The following is a 12,752-nucleotide window of genomic DNA, read 5'->3' on the forward strand; positions in this document are numbered from 1 at the left end:
CATTCACTCTTATAAAACAAAAACTAACAGAAGAAAAAAATATATTCAGTACCAGAGATTAAATAACCTTGTGTAGTCTCTTGAACTAAATTTTGATTCCTTAAGAAGTCTAATTACTTTCAGTTGTCATTAAAAAAAATAACCATATATATATATATATTTGTATATATTATCCTGTGATTTTACTTATGGCTTCTCTGCTGTCTTGAAGATCTAGGAGCCTAAGAACCTTCTGTCCCCCATGAACGGTGGCTCTAATGCAGCAGAAAGATTAAGAATAAGCCATCTGATCCTGCTACCCTTCACTGATCTGGACTATCCATGCTTCATTGTAAGTGATTATCTTTTTGGGATTTTGCTTCTGCAAATTCCAAATAGATTCAATTTCTTTAGTGTGATATACAATAGCAGCCCTCAGGTCAAAAGAACCACAGCTTTCATTCTTTTCTAGGTTTCTCTGGTATCTCTGTTCTTTGGCAGAGTCTGACAAAGTTTTCATGGAAGATGCAAGAGAATTTTGATTTTCTATTTCATAGTCCTTTGAGAGAAACACTAAAGCATCTTGACTGCTGGTGTCTGATTTTGCAGGTCACCTATATGACTGGGTTCCAAGGATAAGGCTCCACTTTCACCAGTAGTCCCAGGTTTTAGAATGCTACCCAGAACCTGAGGACTAGTCCGTTTCCCAGCTCATAAGCCTTGGGAAACACAGGATGCTCACTTCCTGAGGGGATTGTTGCAGCACCCTGTGAAACCAAAATGGCAGGATATTCCCCTTGAAATATCACCTCATTACTTTATGATCTGATTGCTTCCCAATAACAGACCCAGGGCCAGTACTGCACTCATTTATAAATGATAAACCTCACTGGTTCTGGAAGATATCTTCCAAGTTTTGCTGATCTGTCTGAGATGGCAGATCCACTTGTGTTGTGCTCAACAGCACAGTTTGCATATTTGAAGGGTAGATAAAGAGGCTAGATTTAATTTGTTCAACAGCTGCTGAACTGAAACTCATGTCCTGGAGAACTGAATCAGTCACAGAAGAGATGGGAGTATTAGCAGCAGTAGTGAGCAGTGGCTGACCCCCTGGAAAATACCCATTGCATTAGTCCCTGTTAAAACAGGTTCACTAGAGAGGCCCAGGGCTGGGAGGAGAGGATGCCTTCAGAGGTGCAGAAACCAAAAATTATCATGGGAGGGACTTATACCTTTAAAGAATTGAGTCTCCTTAACCAAGAACAAGGCTTGCTGGGTCCTTCACTATTTTTGTGAAGTAAACTCCAAAAGTGACCAGAATCTACAAATAGCCTTAGAAATTACAAGATGTCTGATTGATGATAGGGAAATGCCTGTGAAAGTGGAAGCTGCTATTGCACTTCAGGTTGATCAGCAATCAAGAAAAGTTAAGGAATACATCACACCATTTATTAGACCTGTAATGCAAGCTCTTCTTCATTTATAAGAGAACAGAAAATGATAGTCTTACCAATGTAATTCAGAAAATGATCTGCAAGTATAGTGAAGAAGTTACTCCTATTGCAGTAGAAATGACACAACATTTGGCAATGACATTTAACCAAGTAATCCAAACTGGGCCAGATGAAGAAGGAAATGATGACAAAGCAGTTACTGCTATGGGAATTCTGAGTACTACTGACACTCTTCTTAGTGTAGTTAAAGATCATAAAGAGATAACCCAGCAGCTTGAGAGGATCTGCTTACAGGTCATTGGTACTGTTTTACAACAGCATGTGTTAGAATTCTATGAGGAGATCTTCTCTTTAGCACAAAGTTTGACTTGTCAACAACTATCTCCACAGATGTGGCAACTACTGCCCCTTGTATTTGAGGTCTTTCAGCAAGACAGCTTTGATTACTTTACAGATATGATGCCTCTACTGCATAATTATGTAACAGTTGATACAGACACACTTCTGTCTGATACCAAGTATCTTGAAATGAAATACAGTATGTGCAAAAAGTTTCTTACAGGAGTTGCAGGAGATGATGCAGAGTGTCATGCAGCAAAATTATTAGAGGTCATCATTCTACAGTGCAAAGGGCTTGGCATTGACCAGTGCATTTCCTTATTCATTGAGGCAGCTTTAGAGAGACTGATGAGAGAAATTAAGGCAAGTGAACTTCGAACAATGTGCCTGCAGGTTGCCATTGCAGCTTTGTATTACAATCCATACCTACTGCTCGATACTTTAGAAAATCTTTGCTTCCCTAATAATATTGAATCAGTTACAAATCATTTCATTACACAGTGGCTTAATGACATTGATTTTTTCTTGGGGCTTCGTGACAGAAAGATGTGTGTTTTGGGTCTTTGTGCTCTTATCGATATGGAACAAATACCACAAGTTTTAAATCAGCTTTCTGGACAGATTTTGCCAGCTTTTATCCTTTTATTTAATGGATTAAAAAGAGCATATGCCTGCCTTGCAGAACATGAGAATGAAAGTGATGATGATGAAGCTGAAGATGGTGATGGAACTAGGCAGTGATAAAGATGATACTGATGAAGACGGACAAGAATATTTGGAGATTCTAGCTAAACAAGCAGGTGAGGATGGAGATGAAAAAGATTGAGATGAAGATGCTGCTGAGGAAAATGCTCTAGAAGGCTATTCCACAATCACTGATGATGAAGATAACCCTGTTGATGAGTATCAGATATTTAAAGCTATATTCAAACTATTCAAAGTCATAATCCTGTATGATATCAGGCTCTGACTCATGGTCTTAAGAAGAACAAAGAAAACAGTTACACGATATAGCAACTCTGGCAGATCAAAGAAGAGCAGCCCATGAATCCAAAATGATTGAGAAACATGGAGGATAAAAATTCAATGCTCCAGTTGTGCCAAGTTCTTTCAATTTCGGAAGCCCAGCACCAGGGATGAATTGAGTTATCACTTTCTTTCCTGCTGTGTGATTGTAGTGAAGAGCTTGTGCTCTTCCTAGTAGCGGTTCCAGAACTGGTTCATGTTATTTACTCTAAACTAATTGATCAATAGATTGAACAAAAAAACCCAGGAGGTGGGACCTGATCATGCAACCTGGCACTGGAAAACATACCAGAGGGATTTTGGTGGGGGAGGGAGGGTGACTTGGGGGATATTTTCTTTATTTTTTTAAGAAAGTAAGATCCCGACTCTGAAGCACCAAATGACAGTGTGGATATCTACAAACAAGAGGAGATGTCATGAAGGCAGCTTTTCTTTTTATGAGGAAAAAATAGGCATGGGCTACAGGACTATGTAATATGTCTCATTTACAATATACACTCAAAGGTAGATGTAATTTTTACACCTATGAGTATTTGCTCAATTTCTATCTCTTCCTCACCATGGATATCTAGTCTTTATAAGATAAGGTAATCTGATAGCCTTATTCAAACGTCATCATTTTCATTCATCAAAGATTGTTCCTATATAGATTGGACATTTATTGTAGCACTATATAACTGATTTAAATATCTGTAAATGAATTAGCACTTTCATATTGAAACAAGCCTTCTAGCCTATGTATAAAATAGCAAAATGTTTGCTATTTGTAAATAGAAGGGATGTAATAGGGTGGGGTTCGGGGGAAATTTTGAGTTAATTTAAAAATGAAATAGCAATTTTGTACCTGGTGACTTTGTGGTGAACTCACCTCTGATAGTGACTTGAATTTGGTATGTAAAAGGGGTTAATGATAATTTCATTGCTGCTAAAAAATGGCAACATCCTCCATGTCCTGTTTTTTCTTAACTCTCAATGTACCAGTAGAAATTTGGATACAAGACCATACTGTAACAAATAAGAAAGGCTATCTTATCTGAAGCATGTAAATTGGATATAAAGTTCTACTCTTAAAAGAGTAGATTGAAGAGTGTGGCTAAACATCTATATATGTAATCTATTAAAAGAAATTAATTTGGCAAAAAAAAAACAGGTTCATTAGAAAAACTGGCAGAAGTCACAGATTTCAGCACAGACATAGGGACCCAGGATAACTGACTTGAAGAGTGGGTTTGAGCTTCTCCAGCAGATGACAAAGAAGATGAAGTTTAAGATGGAGACACAGAAGAATTCTGTACAGTTTTGTTGAGGTTTTCCTTAATTTTGCTTGCATAACTTATTTTAGGAACTGTTTTAGCACTGCTGTTGTCCACTGGGGGTGGTTTAAATAGGGTCCATGAGTTCACCTTAGAGGCAACAGCTGAAGCATGCTTTCCTTTGGGCTGATCATCAAACTTTTTGCTGCTCACACCAGGTTTAACATTGGAGGTCTCCCGCAGCACATCATCCATGGTGGGTTTTCCTCAGCTTATTCCTCCAAGCCCAGATTCCTACTTCCAAGTGGGCTTAGAACCATCTACTTGACTTCCCTTTGTTCACTATAGTCAGGTTTGAAAGTTTCAAGTCCCTGTTTTAAAGTTGGGACACCGATCTCTTCTTGCATTGTTTTCTCCTGCACAAAATTAAGGTTTTCACAACCCTTGGCACTATTGTACCTAGCTTTCCTTTTTTAGGAGTGATATATCTGCTCTCAGATCCATTACCATCATTATCTGCCCCTTTGCCCATATAACCAAATGGTGTGTAATATTTATCACAACACCATCTGGAAATGCTACAGCATCGGTCGTGTCTACAGATTGGTTCTCTCCGGATTTAATTTTGTAAGACGTCCCATTCATTTTGTCCATATTGTTTCTCTGAATGAAATTCTTGGTTTTAATTCCTGCTTTTCCAAAGATGCTGGCCTTCACAGTCTACTTCAGATTAGTGTTTACAATTAGTGTTTGACAATTTTGCTGGTTGCCATTGAAGACCCTAGAAATAGGGTTAGCTTCATCAGAACCCAGGCTCTTTAAAGATATTTCTCTTTCTCCAGATTACCATTTAGTTCACCATCGTCTGTTTTCTTCTTTGTCATTTACTGGTGTTGCTGGAGGGCATGTTTCTGTTCATGTTTCAGTGGCTTTGACTGGGCCTTGGGGCTGCCCTCAGCTTCATGCTGCAGGTACTGGTGAGGCTGCTAGTGATGGTGGTGGTGGTTGTGGTGGTGGTTGTGTCTGTGGTGGTAGAAAAAATAATGGTGGTGGTGGTGTAGCAGTAGCAGCTGCTGCTGCTGCGGGTGATGATGTGGATGGTGGTGGCTGTGATGGTGTTGAGGCGCTGGATGGCTGGGCTTCTCCTCCACTGAAAGCAGCTGGGACTCCCCAGCTGAGGCTGCTGGCTGCTGCACTGTCAGGATCTCTCATAGTATCTTTTTTAAAATGTAATTTTATTGAGATATATTCACACACCATAAATCCATCCAAAGTATACAATTGATGGTTCATAGTAACTTCACATAGTTGTGCATTCATCACCGTGATCATTTTTAGAACATTTGCATTACTCCAGAGAAAGAAATAAAATGAAAAAAGGAAACTCCACACATTCCATACACTTTACCCCCCACCCCATTGACCCCTAGTATTGTACTCTATACAATTTTTTTTAATCATCATTTTATTCAGATATATTCACATACCACGCAGTCATACAAAACAAATTGTACTTTCGATTGTTTACAGTACCATTACATAGTTGTACATTCATCACCTAAATCAATCCCTGACATTAGCACACACACAAAAATAACAAGAATAATAATTAGAGTGAAAAAGAGCAATTGAAGTAAAAAAGAACACTGGGTACCTTTGTCTGTTTGTTTCCTTCCCCTACTTTTCTACACATCCATCCATAAACTAGATAAAGTGGAGTTTGGTCCTTATGGCATTCCCAATCCCATTGTCACCCCTCATAAGCTACATTTTTATACAACTGTCTTCGAGATTCATGGGTTCTGGGTTGTAGTTTAATAGTTTCAGGTATCCACCACCAGCTACCCCAATTCTTCAGAACCTAAAAAAGGTTGTCTAAAGTGTGCGTAAGAGTGCCCACCAGAGTGATCTCTCGGCTCGTTTTGGAATCTCTCTGCCACTGAAGCTTATTTCATTTCCTTTCACATCCCCCTTTTGGTCAAGAAGATGTTCTCCATCCCACGATGCCGGGTCTACATTCCTCTCCGGGAGTCATATTCCACGTTGCCAGGGAGATTCACTCCCCTGGGTGTCTGGTCCCACGTAGGGGGGAGGGCAGTGATTTCACCTTTCAAGTTGGCTTAGCCAGAGAGAGAGGGCCACATCTGAGCAACAAAGAGGCATTCAGGAGGAGACTCTTAGGCACAAATATAGGGAGGCCTAGCCTCTCCTTTGCAGCAACCGTCTTCCCAAGGGTAAAACTTATGGTAGAGGGCTCAACCCATCAAACCACCAGTCCCCTATGTCTGTGGTCATGTTAGCAACCATGGAGGTGGGGTAGGCGAATACCCCTGCATTCTCCACAGGCTCCTCAAGGGGGCACTACATCTTTTTTTTTTTTTTTCCTTGTTTGTCTTTTTTCTTTTCTTTTTTTTTTTTTTAACTTTCCCTTCTTTTTTAAATCAACTGTATGAAAAAAAAGTTAAAAAGAAAACAAACATACAATAAAAGAACATTTCAAAGAGACCATAACAAGGGAGTAAGAAAAAGACAACTAACCTAAGATAACTGCTTAACTTCCAACATGTTCCTACTTTACCCCAAGAAAGTTACATAATATAGCAACATTTCAGTGAACTTGTTCCTACTACCTCCATCAGAAATTAACAGACCATAGTCATTTCTGGGCATCCCCAGAACGTTAAATAGCTTATCTGTTCTTCTTGGATTATTGTTCCCCCTTCCTTAATTGCTCTCTACTGCTAGTTCCCCTACATTCTACATTATAAACCATTTGTTTTACATTTTTCAAAGTTCAAATTAGTGGTAGCATATAATATTTCTCTTTTTGTGCCTGGCTTATTTCGCTCAGCATTATGTCTTCAAGGTTCATCCATGTTGTCATATGTTTCACCAGATCGTTCCTTCTTACTGCCGCGTAGTATTCCATCGTGTGTATATACCACATTTTATTTATCCACTCATCTGTTGAAGGACATTTGGGTTGTTTCCATCTCTTGGCAATTGTGAATAATGCTGCTATGAACATTGGCGTGCAGATATCTGTTCGTGTCACTGCTTTCCGATCTTCCGGGTATATACCGAGAATTGCAATCGCTGGATCGAATGGTAGCTCTATATCTAGTTTCCTAAGGAACTGCCAGACTGACTTCCAGAGTGGCTGAACCATTATACAGTCCCACCAACAATGAATAAGTGTTCCAATTTCTCCACATCCCCTCCAGCATTTGTAGTTTCCTGTTTGTTTAATGGCAGCCATTCTAACCGGTGTTAGATGGTATCTCATTGTGGTCTTAATTTGCATCTCTCTAATAGCTAGTGAAGCTGAACATTTTTTCATGTGTTTCTTGGCCATTTGTATTTCCTCTTCAGACAACTGTCTTTTCATATCTTTTGCCCATTTTATAATTGGGGTGTCTGTACTATTGTCATTGAGTTGTAGGATTTCTTTGTATATGCAAGATATCAGTCTTTTGTCAGATACATGGTTTCCAAAAATTTTTTCCCATTGAGTTGGCTGCCTCTTTACCTTTTTGAGAAATTCCTTTGAGGTGCAGAAACTTCTAAGCTTGAGGAGTTCCCATTTATCTATTTTCTCTTTTGTTGCTTGTGCTTTGGGTGTAAAGTCTAGGAAGTGGCCTCCTAATACAAGGTCTTGAAGATGTTTTCCTACATTATCTTCTAGGAGTTTTATGGTACTTTCTTTTATATTGAGATCTTTGGTCCATTTTGAGTTAATTTTTGTGTAGGGGGTGAGGTAGGGGTCCTCTTTCATTCTTTTGGATATGGATATCCAACTCTCCCAGCCCCATTTGTTGAAAAGACCATTATGGCTCAGTTCGGTGACTTTGGGGGCCTTATCAAAGATCAGTCGGCCATAGATCTGAGGGTCTATCTCTGAATTCTCAATTCGATTCCATTGATCTATATGTCTATCTTTGTGCCAGTACCATGCTGTTTTGGCAACTGTGGCTTTATAATAAGCTTCAAAGTCAGGGAGTGTAAGTCCTCCCACTTCGTTTTTCTTTTTTAGAGTGTCTTTAGCAATTCGAGGCATCTTCCCTTTCCAAATAAATTTGATAACTAGCTTTTCCAAGTCTGCAAAGTAGGTTGTTGGAATTTTGATTGGGATTGCATTGAATCTGTAGATGAGTTTGGGTAGAATTGACATCTTAATGACATTTAGCCTTCCTATCCATGAACATGGAATTTTTTTCCATCTTTTAAGGTCCCCTTCTATTTCTTTTAGTAGAGTTATGTAGTTTTCTTTGTATAGGTCTTTTACATCTTTGGTTAAGTTTATTCCTAGGTACTTGATTTTTTTAGTTGCTATTGAAAATGGTATCTTTTTCTTGAGTGTCACTTCCGTTTGTTCATTTCTAGCATATAGAAACATTACTGACTTATGTGCATTAATCTTGTATCCCGCTACTTTGCTAAATTGTTTATTAGCTCTAGTAGGTGTATCGTTGATTTCTCAGGGTTTTCTAGATATAAGATCATATCATCTGCAAACAATGACAGTTTTACTTCTTCTTTTCCAATTTGGATGCCTTTTATTTCTTTGTCTTGCCAGATTGCCCTGGCTAGCACTTCCAGCACAATGTTGAATAACAGTGGTGACAGCGGGCATCCTTGTCTTGTTCCTGATCTTAGAGGGAAGGCTTTCAGTCTCTCACCATTGAGTACTATGCTGGCTGTGGGTTTTTCATATATGCTCTTTATCATGTTGAGGAAGTTTCCTTCAATTCCTACCTTTTGAAGTGTTTTTATCAAAAACAGATGTTGGATTTTGTCAAATGCTTTTTCAGCATCTATTGAGATGATCAATTGATTTTTCCCTTTCGAGTTTTTAATGTGTTGTAATACATTGATTGTTTTTCTTATGTTGAACCATCCTTGCATGCCTGGAATGAACCCCACTTGGTCATGGTGTATGATTTTTTTAATGTGTCTTTGGATTCGATTTGCAAGTATTTTGTTGAGGATTTTTGCATCTATATTCATTAGGGAGATTGGCCGGTAGTTTTCCTTTTTTGTAGCATCTTTGCCTGGTTTTGGTATTAGATTGATGTTAGCTTCATAAAATGAGTTAGGTAGTGTTCCATTTTTTTCAATGTTTTGAAAGAGTTTGAGTAAGATTGGTGTCAGTTCTTTCTGGAAAGTTTGGTAGAATTCCCCTGTGAAGCCATCTGGCCCTGGGCATTTATTTGTGGGAAGATTTTTGATGACTGATTGGATCTCTTTGCTTGTGATGGGTTGGTTGAGGTCTTCTATTTCTTCTCCGGTCAGTCTAGGTTGTTCATATGTTTCCAGGAAATTGTCCATTTCTTCTACGTTATCCAGTTTGTTGCCATACAGTTGTTCATAATATCCTCTTATAATTTTTTTAATTTCTTCAGGATCTGCAGTTATGTCACCTTTTTCATTCATTATTTTGTTTATATGGGTCTTCTCTCTTTTTGATTTTGTCAGTCTAGCTAGGGGCTTGTCAATCTTGTTGATCTTCTCAAAGAACCAACTTTTGGTGATATTTATCCTCTCTATTGTTTTTTTGTTCTCTATGTCATTTATTTCTGCTTTAATCCTTGTTATTTCTTTTCTTGTACTTGGTTTGGGATTGGTTTGCTGTTCATTTTCTAGCTTCTTCAGTGATCCATTAGTTCTTTGATTTTGGCTCTTTCTTCCTTTTTAATATATGCGTTTAGTGCTATAAATTTCCCCCTTAGCACTGCTTTTGCTGCATCCCATAGGTTTTGGTATGTTGTGTTCTCATTTTCATTCGTCTCTATATATTTAGCAATTTCTCTTGCTATTTCTTCTTTATCCCACTGATTGTTTAGGAGTGTGTTGTTTAACCTCCAGGTATTTGTGAATTTTCTAAGTCTCTGATGGTTATTGACTTCTAATTGTATTCCATTGTGGTCAGAGAATGTGCTTTGAATAATTTCAATCTTTTTAAATTTATTGAGGCTTGTTTTATGTCCCAGCATATGATCTATTCTGGAGAAAGTTCCGTGAGCACTAGAAAAGTATGTGTATCCTGGTGATTTGGGATGTAATGTCCTGTAGATGTCTGTTAAATCTAATTCATTTATCAGATTGTTTAGGTTTTCAATTTCCTTATTGGTCTTCTGTCTGGTTGATCTATCTATAGGAGAGAGTGATGTGTTGAAGTCTCCCACAATTATTGTGGAAACATCAATTGCTTCCTTTAGTTTTGCCAGTGTTTCTCTCATGTATTTTGTGGCACCTTGATTGGGTGCATAGACATTTACGATTGTTATTTCTTCTTGCTGAATTGCCCCTTTTATTAGTATGTAGTGGCCTTCTTTGTCTCTCAAAACATCCCTGCATTTGAAGTCTATTTTATCTGAGATTAATATTGCTACACCTGCTTTCTTTTGGCTGTAGCTTGCATGAAATATTTTTTTTCCATCCTTTCACTTTCAGTTTCTTTGTGTCCCTGTGTCTAAGATGAGTCTCTTGTATGCAACATATTGATGGTTCATTTTTTTTGATCCATTCGGCGAATCTATATCTTTTAATTGGGGAGTTTAATCCATTTACATTCAACGTTATAACCGTGAAGGCGTTTCTTGAATCGGCCATCTTATCCTTTGGTTTATGTTTGCCATATTTTTCCCTCTCTCTATTAATATCCTTTATTGTACCCATACCGAATCTCTTTAGTACTGAACCTTTCTCCAAGTCTCTCTGTCCTGTCTTTGTTTCTCTGTCTGTAGGGCTCCCTTTAGTATCTCCAGTAGGGCAGGTCTCTTGTTAGCAAATTCTCTCAGCATTTGTTTGTCTGTGAAAAATTTAAGCTCTCCCTCAAATTTGAAGGAGAGCTTTGCTGGATAAAGTATTCTTGGCTGGAAATTCCTCTCATTCAGAATTTTAAATATATCGTGCCACTGCCTTCTTGCCTCCATGGTGGCTGCTGAGTAGTCACTACTTAGTCTTATGCTGTTTCCTTTGTATGTGGTGAATTGCTTTTCTCTTGCTGCTTTCAGAACTTGCTCCTTCTCTTCTATGTTTGACAGTGTGATCAGTATATGTCTCGGAGTGGGTTTTTTGGATTTATTCTATTTGGAGTTCGCTGAGCATTTATGATTTGTGTATTTATGTTGTTTAGAAGATTTGGGAAGTTTTCCCCAACAATTTCTTTGAATACTCTTCCTAGACCTTTACCTTTTTCTTCCCCTTCTGGGACACCAATGAGTCTTATATTTGGACGTTTCATATTATCTATCATATCCCTGAGGTCCATTTCGATTTTTTCAATTTTTTTCCCCATTCTTTCTTTTATGCTTTCATTTTCCATTCTGTCATCTTCCAGGTCACTGATTCGTTGTTCAACTTCCTCTAGTCTTGTACTATGAGTGTCCAGAATCTTTTTAATTTGGTCAACAGTTTCTTTAATTTCCATAAGATCATCCATTTTTTTATTTAGTCTTGCAATGTCTTCTTTATGCTCTTCTAGGGTCTTCTTGATTTCCTTCATATCCCGTACTATGGTCTCATTGTTCATCTTTAGTTCTTTGAGTAGCTGCTCTAGGTGCTGTGTCTCTTCTGGTCTTTTGATTTGGGTGCTTGGGCTTGGGTTATCCATATCGTCTGGTTTTTTCATATGCTTTATAATTTTCTGTTGTTTTTGGCCTCGTGGCATTTGCTGAACTTGATAGGGTTCTTTTAGGGTTTGTAGACCTACTGAAGTCCTTATCTCTAATTTATCAGATCTACAGCTTCGTGGAGTACACTTTCTCTAACTAACCAGCAGGTGGCGTCCACGAGCCACCTGTTCTCCACAAGCCAGTTCTCCCCTGCTTAGCCTTTTTGGTGAGTGGGGGAGTGAGTCTTGTGGGGCCCAATTGGTGTACCAAGCTTGCGTGTGTAGTTGGTGTTGCCTGCCCTGTATGTGGGGCGTGTTTCTGGGCAGTCGGGGAGGGGGGGTGGCCCTAACAATCAAATATCCCTGATGATCCTAGAGTTTTAAAGCTGCTGCAATAGTCTAATCCTTCAGTTCAGTCCTGCCACAGTTTGTCTCTGCCACTGACCCACAAGTCTTTGGTATTGGCGTATGGCTCCTGAGACTTGCAAGTGGGCCCCTCTTCCAGGCTGTGCACCCCGGGTCCTCTGTTGAGGGATGACTGTGCTATGTCACAGGTGAGTGCCGTCCCCCCAGGGCAGTTGTGGGCTGCTGGGCTGTGTAGGGAGGCTCCCAGTCTGCTCAAATGATGGCTGAATGGGGCTTTGTTAATTCACACTGCTCCACCTTCCCAGCTCTAGGACAATCAGCTGAGGTTGCAGGGAAGGCTAATGTCCACGCCCAGTTTTGTGGTGTGTGCCTGTTATTTGAAGCACTTCCGTCACACTGGGTTGTCTGGGGCAGCTCTGGGCTATGGGGCTGGCGATGGGCAGGAGTGTTTCCTGTCCACCAGGATGGTGGCTGTGAGCGGACACCCCCCTTTTCTTGGGAAGTTGTGTTGTTTATTGAATTTTCTCAGCCACTGGATTATTGCCTTTTGTCTCAGAGCTCTCTTATTTCTGCTCTTGACTTGACGTGCCCAAATTGCAATTCTTTGAAGCTTTCTGTATTGGGCTTCTTAGAGTAATTGTTTTAGAAAAAGAAAAAAGGATTTAAAAAAAACAAAACAAAACAAAAAAAAAACGGCCCTCCTCAGAGATCTAATGGGTT

At 39.2% G+C, this 12,752-nt stretch overlaps 2 pseudogenes; one reads left to right on the forward strand and one right to left on the reverse strand.

Moving 5' to 3' along the window:
- Positions 1-302: 302 nt before the first annotated feature.
- LOC119522202 overlaps positions 303-12,752 on the reverse strand; it is a 28,766-nt pseudogene continuing 16,316 nt past the window's right edge.
- Positions 1,162-2,917, forward strand: LOC119523234 (annotated as a pseudogene).

The sequence above is a fragment of the Choloepus didactylus genome, chromosome X (assembly GCF_015220235.1).
Source record: "Choloepus didactylus isolate mChoDid1 chromosome X, mChoDid1.pri, whole genome shotgun sequence".
In the NCBI taxonomy this organism is placed as follows: Eukaryota; Metazoa; Chordata; class Mammalia; order Pilosa; family Megalonychidae; genus Choloepus; species Choloepus didactylus.